This window comes from Pristiophorus japonicus, chromosome 7 (genome assembly GCF_044704955.1).
Source record: "Pristiophorus japonicus isolate sPriJap1 chromosome 7, sPriJap1.hap1, whole genome shotgun sequence".
Lineage (NCBI taxonomy): Eukaryota > Metazoa > Chordata > Chondrichthyes > Pristiophoridae > Pristiophorus > Pristiophorus japonicus.
Window position 1 is genome coordinate 185,371,639 of NC_091983.1, and position 12,767 is coordinate 185,384,405.

Here is a 12,767-nt window from a genome sequence, read left to right on the forward strand (position 1 = left end):
AGAGAATCGATAGTGAGAGATGATCGATAGTGAGAGTGGATCGATAGTGTGAGAGGATCGATAGTGAGAGAGGTTCGATAGAGAGAAGGTCGATAGTGAGAGAGGATCGATAGTGTGAGAGATCGATAATGTGTGATGATCGAAAGTGAGAGAGCATCGATCGTGGGAACAGATCGATAGTGTGAGTGGATTGATAGTGTGGTATGATCGATAGTGTGAGAGAATCGATAGTGAGAGAGGATCGCTAGTGTGAGAGAATCGATAGTGAGAGATGATCGATAGTGAGAGTGGATCGATAGTGTGAGAGGATCGATAGTGAGAGAGGTTCGATAGAGAGAAGGTCGATAGTGAGAGAGGATCGATAGTGTGAGAGATCGATAATGTGTGATGATCGAAAGTGAGAGAGCATCGATCGTGGGAACAGATCGATAGTGTGAGTGGAATGATAGTGTGGGAGGATCGATAGTGTGAGAGAATCGATAGTGAGAGAGGATCGATAGTGAGAGAGGATCAATAGTGTGGGCAAATCGATTGTGTGAGAGGATCGATAGTGAGAGAGGATCGATAGTGTGAGAGAATCGATAGTGAGAGAGGATCGATAGTGAGAGAGGATCAATAGTGTGGGCGAATCGATTGAGTGAGAGGATCGATAGTGAGAGTGGATCGATAGTGTGAGAGGATTGATAGTGAGAGAGGATCGATAGGATGACAGAATCGGTAGTGAGAGATGATCGATAGTGAGAGTGGATCGATAGTGAGAGAGGATCGATAGTGAGAGAGGATCGATAGTGAGAGTGGATTGATCGTGTGAGAGGCTCGATAGTGAGAGAGGTTCGATAGTGAGAGTGGATCGAGAGTGTGAGAGGATCGATAGAGTGAGAGAATCGATAGTGAGAGAGGATCGATAGAGAGAGTGGATCGATAGTGAGAGAGGATCGAGAGTGTGAGAGGATCGATAGTGAGAGTGGATCGAGAGTGTGAGAGGATCGATAGTGTGAGAGAATCGATAGTGAGAGAGGATCGATAGAGAGAGTGGATCGATAGTGAGAGAGGATCGAGAGTGTGAGAGGATCGATAGTGTGAGAGAATCGATAGTGAGAGAGGATCGATAGTGAGAGAGGATCGAGAGTGTGAGAGGATCGATAGTGTAAGAGAATCGATAGTGAGAGAGGATCGATAGTGTGACAGAATCGAAAGTGAGAGAGGATCGATCGTGAGAGTGGATCAATGGTGAGAGTGGAACGATAGTGAGAGAGGATCGATAGTGAGAGAGGATCGATAGTGAGATTGGATTGATCGTGTGAGAGGATCGACAGTGAGAGAGGTTCGATAGTGAGAGTGGATCGATAGTGTGAGAGAATCGTTAGTGAGAGAGGATCGATAGTGAGAGAGGATCAATAGAGTGAGAGAATCGATAGTGTGAGAGAATCGATAGTGAGAGTGGATCGATAGTGTGAGAGGATCGATGGTGAGAGAGGATCGATAGTGAGAGTGGATCGATAGTGAGAGAGGATCAAAAATGAGAGGATCGATAGTGAGAGAGCATTGAAAATGAGAGGATCGATGGTGAGAGAGGATCGATAGTGAGAGTGGATCGATAGTGAGAGAGGATCGATAGTGTGAGAAGATCGATAGTGAGAGATGATCGATAGTGAGAGAGGATCGATAGTGTGAGAGGATCGATAGTGCGAGAGGATCGATAGTGAGAGAGGATCAATAGTGTGAGAGGAGCGATAGTGTGAGAGGATCGATAGTGTGAGAGGATCGATAGTGAGAGTGCATTGCTCGTGTTAGAGGATCGATAGTGAGAGACGATCGATAATGAGAGTGGATCGATAGTGTGAGAGGATCGATAGTGTGAGAGGATCGATAGTGAGAGAGGATCGATAGTGTGACAGAATCGATAGTGAGAGAGGATCGACAATGAGAGTGGATCGATAGTGTGACAGAATCGATAGTGAGAGAGGATCGATCGTGAGAGTGGATCGATAGTGAGAGTGGATCGATAGTGAGAGAGGATCGATTGTGAGAGTGGATCGATAGTGAGAGTGGATTGATCGTGTGAGAGGATCGATAGTGAGAGAGGTTCGATAGTGAGAGTGGATCGATAGTGTGAGAGGATCGATAGTGTGAGAGAATCGATAGTGAGAGAGGATCGATAGTGAGAGTGGATCGATAGTGAGAGAGGATCGATAGTGAGAGAGGATCGATTGTGTGAGAGGACTTATAGTGACAGAGGATCGACAGTGAGAGAGGATCGATAGTGAGAGTGGATTGATCGTGTGAGAGGATCGATAGTGAGAGAGGTTCGATAGTGAGAGTGGATCGATAGTGTGAGAGGATCGATAGTGTGACAGAATCGATAGTGAGAGAGGATCGATAGTGAGAGTGGATTGAGAGTGAGAGTGGATCGATAGTGAGAGTGGATCGATAGTGAGAGAGGATCGATAGTGAGAGTGGAGTGATCGTGTGAGAGGCTCGATGGTGAGAGAGGTTCGATGGTGAGAGTGGATTGAGAGTGTGAGAGGATCGATAGTGTGAGAGGATCGATAGTGAGAGAGGATCGATAGTGAGAGAGGATCGATAGTGAGAGTGGATTGATCGTGTGAGACGATCGATAGTGAGAGAGGTTCGATAGTGAGAGTGGATCGATAGTGTGAGAGGATCGATAGTGTGAGAGAATCGATTGTGAGAGAGGATCGATAGTGAGAGAGCATCGATAGTGAGAGAAGATCGATAGTGCCAGATGATCGATAGTGAGAGAGGATCGATAGTGTGAGAGGATCGATAGTGTGAGAGGATCGATAGTGAGAGAGGATCAATAGTGTGAGAGGAACGATAGTGTGAGAGGATCGATAGTGAGAGTGCATTGCTCGTGTTAGAGGATCGATAGTGAGAGACGATCGATAATGAGAGTGGATCGATAGTGTGAGAGGATCGATAGTGTGAGAGGATCGATAGTGAGAGAGGATCGATAGTGTGACAGAATCGATAGTGAGAGAGGATCGATAATGAGAGTGGATCGATTGTGTGACAGAATCGATAGTGAGAGAGGATCGATCGTGAGAGTGGATCGATAGTGAGAGTGGATCGTTAGTGAGAGAGGATCGATTGTGAGAGAGGATCGATAGTGAGAGTGGATTGATCGTGTGAGAGGATCGATAGTGAGAGAGGTTCGATAGTGAGAGTGGATCGATAGTGTGAGAGGATCGATAGTGTGAGAGAATCGATAGTGAGAGAGGATCGATAGTGAGAGTGGATCGATAGTGAGAGAGGATCGATAGTGAGAGAGGATCGATTGTGTGAGAGGACTTATAGTGACAGAGGATCGATAGTGAGAGTGGATCGATAATGTGAGAGGATCGATGGTGAGAGAGGATCGATAGTGAAAGAGGATCGATAGTGAGAGAGCATCGACAGTGAGATAAGATCGATAGTGAGACAGGATTGATAGTGTGAGAGGATCGATAGAGAGAGGATCGATAGTGTGAGAGGATCGATAGTGTGAGAGGATCGATAGTGAGCGAACATCGATAGTGAGAGAAGATCGATAGTGTGAGAGGATCGATAGTGTGAGAGGAATGATAGTGTGAGAGGATCGGAAATGAGACGATCGATAGTGAGAGAGGATTGAAAATGAGCGTATCGATAATGTGAGAGGATCGAAAATGAGAGGATCGATAGTGAGAGAGGATTGATAGTATGAGAGAATCGATAGTGAGAGAGGATCGATAGTGAGAGAGAATCAATAGTGTGGGCGGATCGATTGTGTGAGAGAATCGATAGTGAGAGAGGATCGATAGGGTGAGTGGATCGATAGTGAGAGAGGATCAATAGTGAGAGAGGATCGTTTGTGTGAGAGGACTTATAGTGACAGAGGATCGACAGTGAGAGTGGATCGATAGTGTGAGACGATCGATGGTGAGAGAGGATCGATAGTGAAAGAGGATCGATAGTGGGAGAAGATCGATAGTGTGAGTGGATCGATAGTGTGGGAGGATCGATAGTGTGAGAGAATCGATAGTGAGAGAGGATCGATAGTGAGAGAGGATCAATAGTGTGGGTGAATCGATTGTGTGAGAGGATCGATAGTGAGAGAGGATCGATAGTGTGAGAGAATCGATAGTGAGAGAGGATCGATAGTGAGAGAGAATCAATAGTGTTGGCGAATCGATTGTGTGAGAGGATCGATAGTGAGAGTGGATCGATAGTGTGAGAGGATCGATAGGATGACAGAATCGATAGTGAGAGATGATCGATAGTGAGAGTGGATCGATAGTGAGAGAGGATCGATAGTGAGAGAGGATCGATAGTGAGAGTGGATTGATCGTGTGAGAGGCTCGATAGTGTGAGAGGATCGATAGTGAGAGAGGATCGATAGGGTGACAGAATCGATAGTGAGAGATGATCGATAGTGAGAGTGGATCGATAGTGAGAGAGGATCGATAGTGAGAGAGGATCGATAGTGAGAGTGGATTGATCGTGTGAGAGGCTCGATAGTGAGAGAGGTTCGATAGTGAGAGTGGATCGAGAGTGTGAGAGGATCGATAGTGTGAGAGAATCGATAGTGAGAGAGGATCGATAGAGAGAGTGGATCAATAGTGAGAGAGGATCGAGAGTGTGAGAGGATCGATAGTGTGAGAGAATCGATAGTGAGAGAGGATCGATAGTGTGACAGAATCGAAAGTGAGAGAGGATCGATCGTGAGAGTGGATCAATGGTGAGAGTGGATCGATAGTGAGAGAGGATCGATAGTGAGAGAGGATCGATAGTGAGAGTGGATTGATCGTGTGAGAGGATCGACAGTGAGAGAGGTTCGATAGTGAGAGTGGATCGAAAGTGTGAGAGAATCGTTAGTGTGAGAGGATCGATAGTGTGAGAGGATCGATAGTGTGAGAAGATCGATAGTGAGAGAGGATCAATAGTGTGAGAGAATCGATAGTGTGAGAGAAACGATAGTGAGAGTGGATCGATAGTGTGAGAGGAGCGATGGTGAGAGAGGATCGATAGTGAGAGTGGATCGATAGTGTGAGAGGATCAAAAATGAGAGCATCGATAGTGAGAGAGCATTGAAAATGAGAGGATCGATAGTGAGAGAGGATCGATAGTGAGAGTGGATCGATAGTGAGAGAGGATCGATAGTGTGAGAAGATCGATAGTGAGAGAGGATCGATAGTGTGAGAGGATCGATAGTGTGAGAGGATCGATAGTGTGAGAAGATCGATAGTGAGAGAGGATCAATAGTGAGAGAGGATCGATAGTGTGAGAGGATCGATAGTGAGAGTGCATTGCTCGTGTTAGAGGATCGATTGTGAGAGACGATCGATAATGAGAGTGGATCGATAGTGTGAGAGGATCGATAGTGTGAGAGGATCGATAGTGAGAGAGGATCGATAGTGTGACAGAATCGATAGTGAGAGAGGATCGATAATGAGAGTGGATCGATAGTGTGACAGAATCGATAGTGAGAGAGGATCGATCGTGAGAGTGGATCGATAGTGAGAGTGGATCGATAGTGAGAGAGGATCGATTGTGAGAGAGGATCGATAGTGAGAGTGGATTGATCGTGTGAGAGGATCGATAGTGAGAGAGGTTCGATAGTGAGAGAGGATCGATAGTGAGAGTGGATCGATAGTGAGAGAGGATCGATAGTGAGAGAGGATCGATTGTGTGAGAGGACTTATAGTGACAGAGGATCAATAGTGAGAGTGGATCGATAGTGTGAGAGGATCGATGGTGAGAGAGAATCGATAGTGAGAGAGGATCGATAGTGTGACAGAATCGATTGTGAGGGAGGATCGATCGTGACAGTGGATCGATTGTGAGAGTGGATCGATAGTGAGAGAGGATTGATAGTGTGAGAGGATCGATAGTGAGGGGATCGATAGTGTGAGAGGATCGATGGTGAGAGAGGATTGATAGTGTGAGAAGATCGATAGTGTGATAGGATCGATAGTGTGAGAGGATCGATAATGAGAGAGGATCGATCGTGTGAGAGGATTGACAGTGAGAGAGGATCGATAGTGAGAGAGGTTCGATAGAGAGAAGGTCGATAGTGAGAGAGGATCGATAGTGTGAGAGATCGATAATGTGTGATGATCGAAAGTGAGAGAGCATCGATCGTGGGAACAGATCGATAGTGTGAGTGGATTGATAGTGTGGGAGGATCGATAGTGTGAGAGAATCGATAGTGAGAGAGGATCGATAGTGAGAGAGGATCAATAGTGTGGGCAAATCGATTGTGTGAGAGGATCGATAGTGAGAGAGGATCGATAGTGTGAGAGAATCGATAGTGAGAGAGGATCGATAGTGGGAGAGGATCAATAGTGTGGGCGAATCGATTGAGTGAGAGGATCGATAGTGAGAGTGGATCGATAGTGTGAGAGGATTGATAGTGAGAGAGGATCGATAGGATGACAGAATCGGTAGTGAGAGATGATCGATAGTGAGAGTGGATCGATAGTGAGAGAGGATCGATAGTGAGAGAGGATCGATAGTGAGAGTGGATTGATCGTGTGAGAGGCTCGATAGTGAGAGAGGTTCGATAGTGAGAGTGGATCGAGAGTGTGAGAGGATCGATAGTGTGAGAGAATCGATAGTGAGAGAGGATCGATAGAGAGAGTGGATCGATAGTGAGAGAGGATCGAGAGTGTGAGAGGATCGATAGTGAGAGTGGATCGAGAGTGTGAGAGGATCGATAGTGTGAGAGAATCGATAGTGAGAGAGGATCGATAGAGAGAGTGGATCGATAGTGAGAGAGGATCGAGAGTGTGAGAGGATCGATAGTGTAAGAGAATCGATAGTGAGAGAGGATCGATAGTGTGACAGAATCGAAAGTGAGAGAGGATCGATCGTGAGAGTGGATTAATGGTGAGAGTGGATCGATAGTGAGAGAGGATCGATAGTGAGAGAGGATCGATATTGAGATTGGATTGATCGTGTGAGAGGATCGACAGTGAGAGAGGTTCGATAGTGAGAGTGGATCGATAGTGTGAGAGAATCGATAGTGAGAGAGGATCGATAGTGAGAGAGGATCAATAGAGTGAGAGAATCGATAGTGTGAGAGAATCGATAGTGAGAGTGGATCGATAGTGTGAGAGGATCGATGGTGAGAGAGGATCGATAGTGAGAGTGGATCGATAGTGAGAGAGGATCAAAAATGAGAGGATCGATAGTGAGAGAGCATTGAAAATGAGAGGATCGATGGTGAGAGAGGATCGATAGTGAGAGTGGATCGATAGTGAGAGAGGATCGATAGTGTGAGAAGATCGATAGTGAGAGATGATCGATAGTGAGAGAGGATCGATAGTGTGAGAGGATTGATAGTGCGAGAGGATCGATAGTGAGAGAGGATCAATAGTGTGAGAGGATCGATAGTGTGAGAGGATCGATAGTGTGAGAGGATCGATAGTGAGAGTGCATTGCTCGTGTTAGAGGATCGATAGTGAGAGACGATCGATAATGAGAGTGGATCGATAGTGTGAGAGGATCGATAGTGTGAGAGGATCGATAGTGAGAGAGGATCGATAGTGTGACAGAATCGATAGTGAGAGAGGATCGACAATGAGAGTGGATCGATAGTGTGACAGAATCGATAGTGAGAGAGGATCGATCGTGAGAGTGGATCGATAGTGAGAGTGGATCGATAGTGAGAGAGGATCGATTGTGAGAGTGGATCGATAGTGAGAGTGGATTGATCGTGTGAGAGGATCGATAGTGAGAGAGGTTCGATAGTGAGAGTGGATCGATAGTGTGAGAGGATCGATAGTGTGAGAGAATCGATAGTGAGAGAGGATCGATAGTGAGAGTGGATCGATAGTGAGAGAGGATCGATAGTGAGAGAGGATCGATTGTGTGAGAGGACTTATAGTGACAGAGGATTGACAGTGAGAGAGGATCGATAGTGAGAGTGGATTGATCGTGTGAGAGGATCGATAGTGAGAGAGGTTCGATAGTGAGAGTGGATCGATAGTGTGAGAGGATCGATAGTGTGACAGAATCGATAGTGAGAGAGGATCGATAGTGAGAGTGGATTGAGAGTGAGAGTGGATCGATAGTGAGAGAGGATCGATAGTGAGAGAGGATCGATAGTGAGAGTGGAGTGATCGTGTGAGAGGCTCGATGGTGAGAGAGGTTCGATGGTGAGAGTGGATTGAGAGTGTGAGAGGATCGATAGTGTGAGAGGATCGATAGTGAGAGAGGATCGATAGTGAGAGAGGATCGATAGTGAGAGTGGATTGATCGTGTGAGAGGATCGATAGTGAGAGAGGTTCGATAGTGAGAGTGGATCGATAGTGTGAGAGGATCGATAGTGTGAGAGAATCGATTGTGAGAGAGGATCGATAGTGAGAGTGCATCGATAGTGAGAGAAGATCGATAGTGTCAGATGATCGATAGTGAGAGAGGATCGATAGTGTGAGAGGATCGATAGTGTGAGAGGATCGATAGTGAGAGAGGATCAATAGTGTGAGAGGATCGATAGTGTGAGAGGATCGATAGTGTGAGAGGATCGATAGTTAGAGTGCATTGCTCGTGTTAGAGGATCGATAGTGAGAGACGATCGATAATGAGAGTGGATCGATAGTGTGAGAGGATCGATAGTGTGAGAGGATCGATAGTGAGAGAGGATCGATAGTGTGACAGAATCGATAGTGAGAGAGGATCGATAATGAGAGTGGATCAATAGTGTGACAGAATCGATAGTGAGAGAGGATCGATCGTGAGAGTGGATCGATAGTGAGAGTGGATCGATAGTGAGAGAGGATCGATTGTGAGAGAGGATCGATAGTGAGAGTGGATTGATCGTGTGAGAGGATCGATAGTGAGAGAGGTTCGATAGTGAGAGTGGATCGATAGTGTGAGAGGATCGATAGTGTGAGAGAATCGATAGTGAGAGAGGATCGATAGTGAGAGTGGATCGATAGTGAGAGAGGATCGATAGTGAGAGAGGATCGATTGTGTGAGAGGACTTATAGTGACAGAGGATTGATAGTGAGAGTGGATCGATAATGTGAGAGGATCGATGGTGAGAGAGGATCGATAGTGAAAGAGGATCGATAGTGAGAGAGCATCGACAGTGAGATAAGATCGATAGTGAGACAGGATTGATAGTGTGAGAGGATCGATAGAGAGAGGATCGATAGTGTGAGAGGATCGATAGTGTGAGAGGATCGATAGTGAGCGAACATCGATAGTGAGAGAAGATCGATAGTGTGAGAGGATCGATAGTGTGAGAGCAATGATAGTGTGAGAGGATCGGAAATGAGACGATCGATGGTGAGAGAGGATTGAAAATGAGCGTATCGATAATGTGAGAGGATCGAAAATGAGAGGATCGATAGTGAGAGAGGATTGATAGTCTGAGAGAATCGATAGTGAGAGAGGATCGCTTGTGTGAGAGAATCGATAGTGAGAGATGATCGATAGTGAGAGTGGATCGATAGTGTGAGAGGATCGATAGTGAGAGAGGTTCGATAGAGAGAAGGTCGATAGTGAGAGAGGATCGATAGTGTGAGAGATCGATAATGTGTGATGATCGAAAGTGAGAGAGCATCGATCGTGGGAACAGATCGATAGTGTGAGTGGATTGATAGTGTGGTATGATCGATAGTGTGAGAGAATCGATAGTGAGAGAGGATCGCTAGTGTGAGAGAATCGATAGTGAGAGATGATCGATAGTGAGAGTGGATCGATAGTGTGAGAGGATCGATAGTGAGAGAGGTTCGATAGAGAGAAGGTCGATAGTGAGAGAGGATCGATAGTGTGAGAGATCGATAATGTGTGATGATCGAAAGTGAGAGAGCATCGATCGTGGGAACAGATCGATAGTGTGAGTGGAATGATAGTGTGGGAGGATCGATAGTGTGAGAGAATCGATAGTGAGAGAGGATCGATAGTGAGAGAGGATCAATAGTGTGGGCAAATCGATTGTGTGAGAGGATCGATAGTGAGAGAGGATCGATAGTGTGAGAGAATCGATAGTGAGAGAGGATCGATAGTGAGAGAGGATCAATAGTGTGGGCGAATCGATTGAGTGAGAGGATCGATAGTGAGAGTGGATCGATAGTGTGAGAGGATTGATAGTGAGAGAGGATCGATAGGATGACAGAATCGGTAGTGAGAGATGATCGATAGTGAGAGTGGATCGATAGTGAGAGAGGATCGATAGTGAGAGAGGATCGATAGTGAGAGTGGATTGATCGTGTGAGAGGCTCGATAGTGAGAGAGGTTCGATAGTGAGAGTGGATCGAGAGTGTGAGAGGATCGATAGAGTGAGAGAATCGATAGTGAGAGAGGATCGATAGAGAGAGTGGATCGATAGTGAGAGAGGATCGAGAGTGTGAGAGGATCGATAGTGAGAGTGGATCGAGAGTGTGAGAGGATCGATAGTGTGAGAGAATCGATAGTGAGAGAGGATCGATAGAGAGAGTGGATCGATAGTGAGAGAGGATCGAGAGTGTGAGAGGATCGATAGTGTGAGAGAATCGATAGTGAGAGAGGATCGATAGTGAGAGAGGATCGAGAGTGTGAGAGGATCGATAGTGTAAGAGAATCGATAGTGAGAGAGGATCGATAGTGTGACAGAATCGAAAGTGAGAGAGGATCGATCGTGAGAGTGGATCAATGGTGAGAGTGGAACGATAGTGAGAGAGGATCGATAGTGAGAGAGGATCGATAGTGAGATTGGATTGATCGTGTGAGAGGATCGACAGTGAGAGAGGTTCGATAGTGAGAGTGGATCGATAGTGTGAGAGAATCGTTAGTGAGAGAGGATCGATAGTGAGAGAGGATCAATAGAGTGAGAGAATCGATAGTGTGAGAGAATCGATAGTGAGAGTGGATCGATAGTGTGAGAGGATCGATGGTGAGAGAGGATCGATAGTGAGAGTGGATCGATAGTGAGAGAGGATCAAAAATGAGAGGATCGATAGTGAGAGAGCATTGAAAATGAGAGGATCGATGGTGAGAGAGGATCGATAGTGAGAGTGGATCGATAGTGAGAGAGGATCGATAGTGTGAGAAGATCGATAGTGAGAGATGATCGATAGTGAGAGAGGATCGATAGTGTGAGAGGATCGATAGTGCGAGAGGATCGATAGTGAGAGAGGATCAATAGTGTGAGAGGAGCGATAGTGTGAGAGGATCGATAGTGTGAGAGGATCGATAGTGAGAGTGCATTGCTCGTGTTAGAGGATCGATAGTGAGAGACGATCGATAATGAGAGTGGATCGATAGTGTGAGAGGATCGATAGTGTGAGAGGATCGATAGTGAGAGAGGATCGATAGTGTGACAGAATCGATAGTGAGAGAGGATCGACAATGAGAGTGGATCGATAGTGTGACAGAATCGATAGTGAGAGAGGATCGATCGTGAGAGTGGATCGATAGTGAGAGTGGATCGATAGTGAGAGAGGATCGATTGTGAGAGTGGATCGATAGTGAGAGTGGATTGATCGTGTGAGAGGATCGATAGTGAGAGAGGTTCGATAGTGAGAGTGGATCGATAGTGTGAGAGGATCGATAGTGTGAGAGAATCGATAGTGAGAGAGGATCGATAGTGAGAGTGGATCGATAGTGAGAGAGGATCGATAGTGAGAGAGGATCGATTGTGTGAGAGGACTTATAGTGACAGAGGATCGACAGTGAGAGAGGATCGATAGTGAGAGTGGATTGATCGTGTGAGAGGATCGATAGTGAGAGAGGTTCGATAGTGAGAGTGGATCGATAGTGTGAGAGGATCGATAGTGTGACAGAATCGATAGTGAGAGAGGATCGATAGTGAGAGTGGATTGAGAGTGAGAGTGGATCGATAGTGAGAGTGGATCGATAGTGAGAGAGGATCGATAGTGAGAGTGGAGTGATCGTGTGAGAGGCTCGATGGTGAGAGAGGTTCGATGGTGAGAGTGGATTGAGAGTGTGAGAGGATCGATAGTGTGAGAGGATCGATAGTGAGAGAGGATCGATAGTGAGAGAGGATCGATAGTGAGAGTGGATTGATCGTGTGAGACGATCGATAGTGAGAGAGGTTCGATAGTGAGAGTGGATCGATAGTGTGAGAGGATCGATAGTGTGAGAGAATCGATTGTGAGAGAGGATCGATAGTGAGAGAGCATCGATAGTGAGAGAAGATCGATAGTGCCAGATGATCGATAGTGAGAGAGGATCGATAGTGTGAGAGGATCGATAGTGTGAGAGGATCGATAGTGAGAGAGGATCAATAGTGTGAGAGGAACGATAGTGTGAGAGGATCGATAGTGAGAGTGCATTGCTCGTGTTAGAGGATCGATAGTGAGAGACGATCGATAATGAGAGTGGATCGATAGTGTGAGAGGATCGATAGTGTGAGAGGATCGATAGTGAGAGAGGATCGATAGTGTGACAGAATCGATAGTGAGAGAGGATCGATAATGAGAGTGGATCGATTGTGTGACAGAATCGATAGTGAGAGAGGATCGATCGTGAGAGTGGATCGATAGTGAGAGTGGATCGTTAGTGAGAGAGGATCGATTGTGAGAGAGGATCGATAGTGAGAGTGGATTGATCGTGTGAGAGGATCGATAGTGAGAGAGGTTCGATAGTGAGAGTGGATCGATAGTGTGAGAGGATCGATAGTGTGAGAGAATCGATAGTGAGAGAGGATCGATAGTGAGAGTGGATCGATAGTGAGAGAGGATCGATAGTGAGAGAGGATCGATTGTGTGAGAGGACTTATAGTGACAGAGGATCGATAGTGAGAGTGGATCGATAATGTGAGAGGATCGATGGTG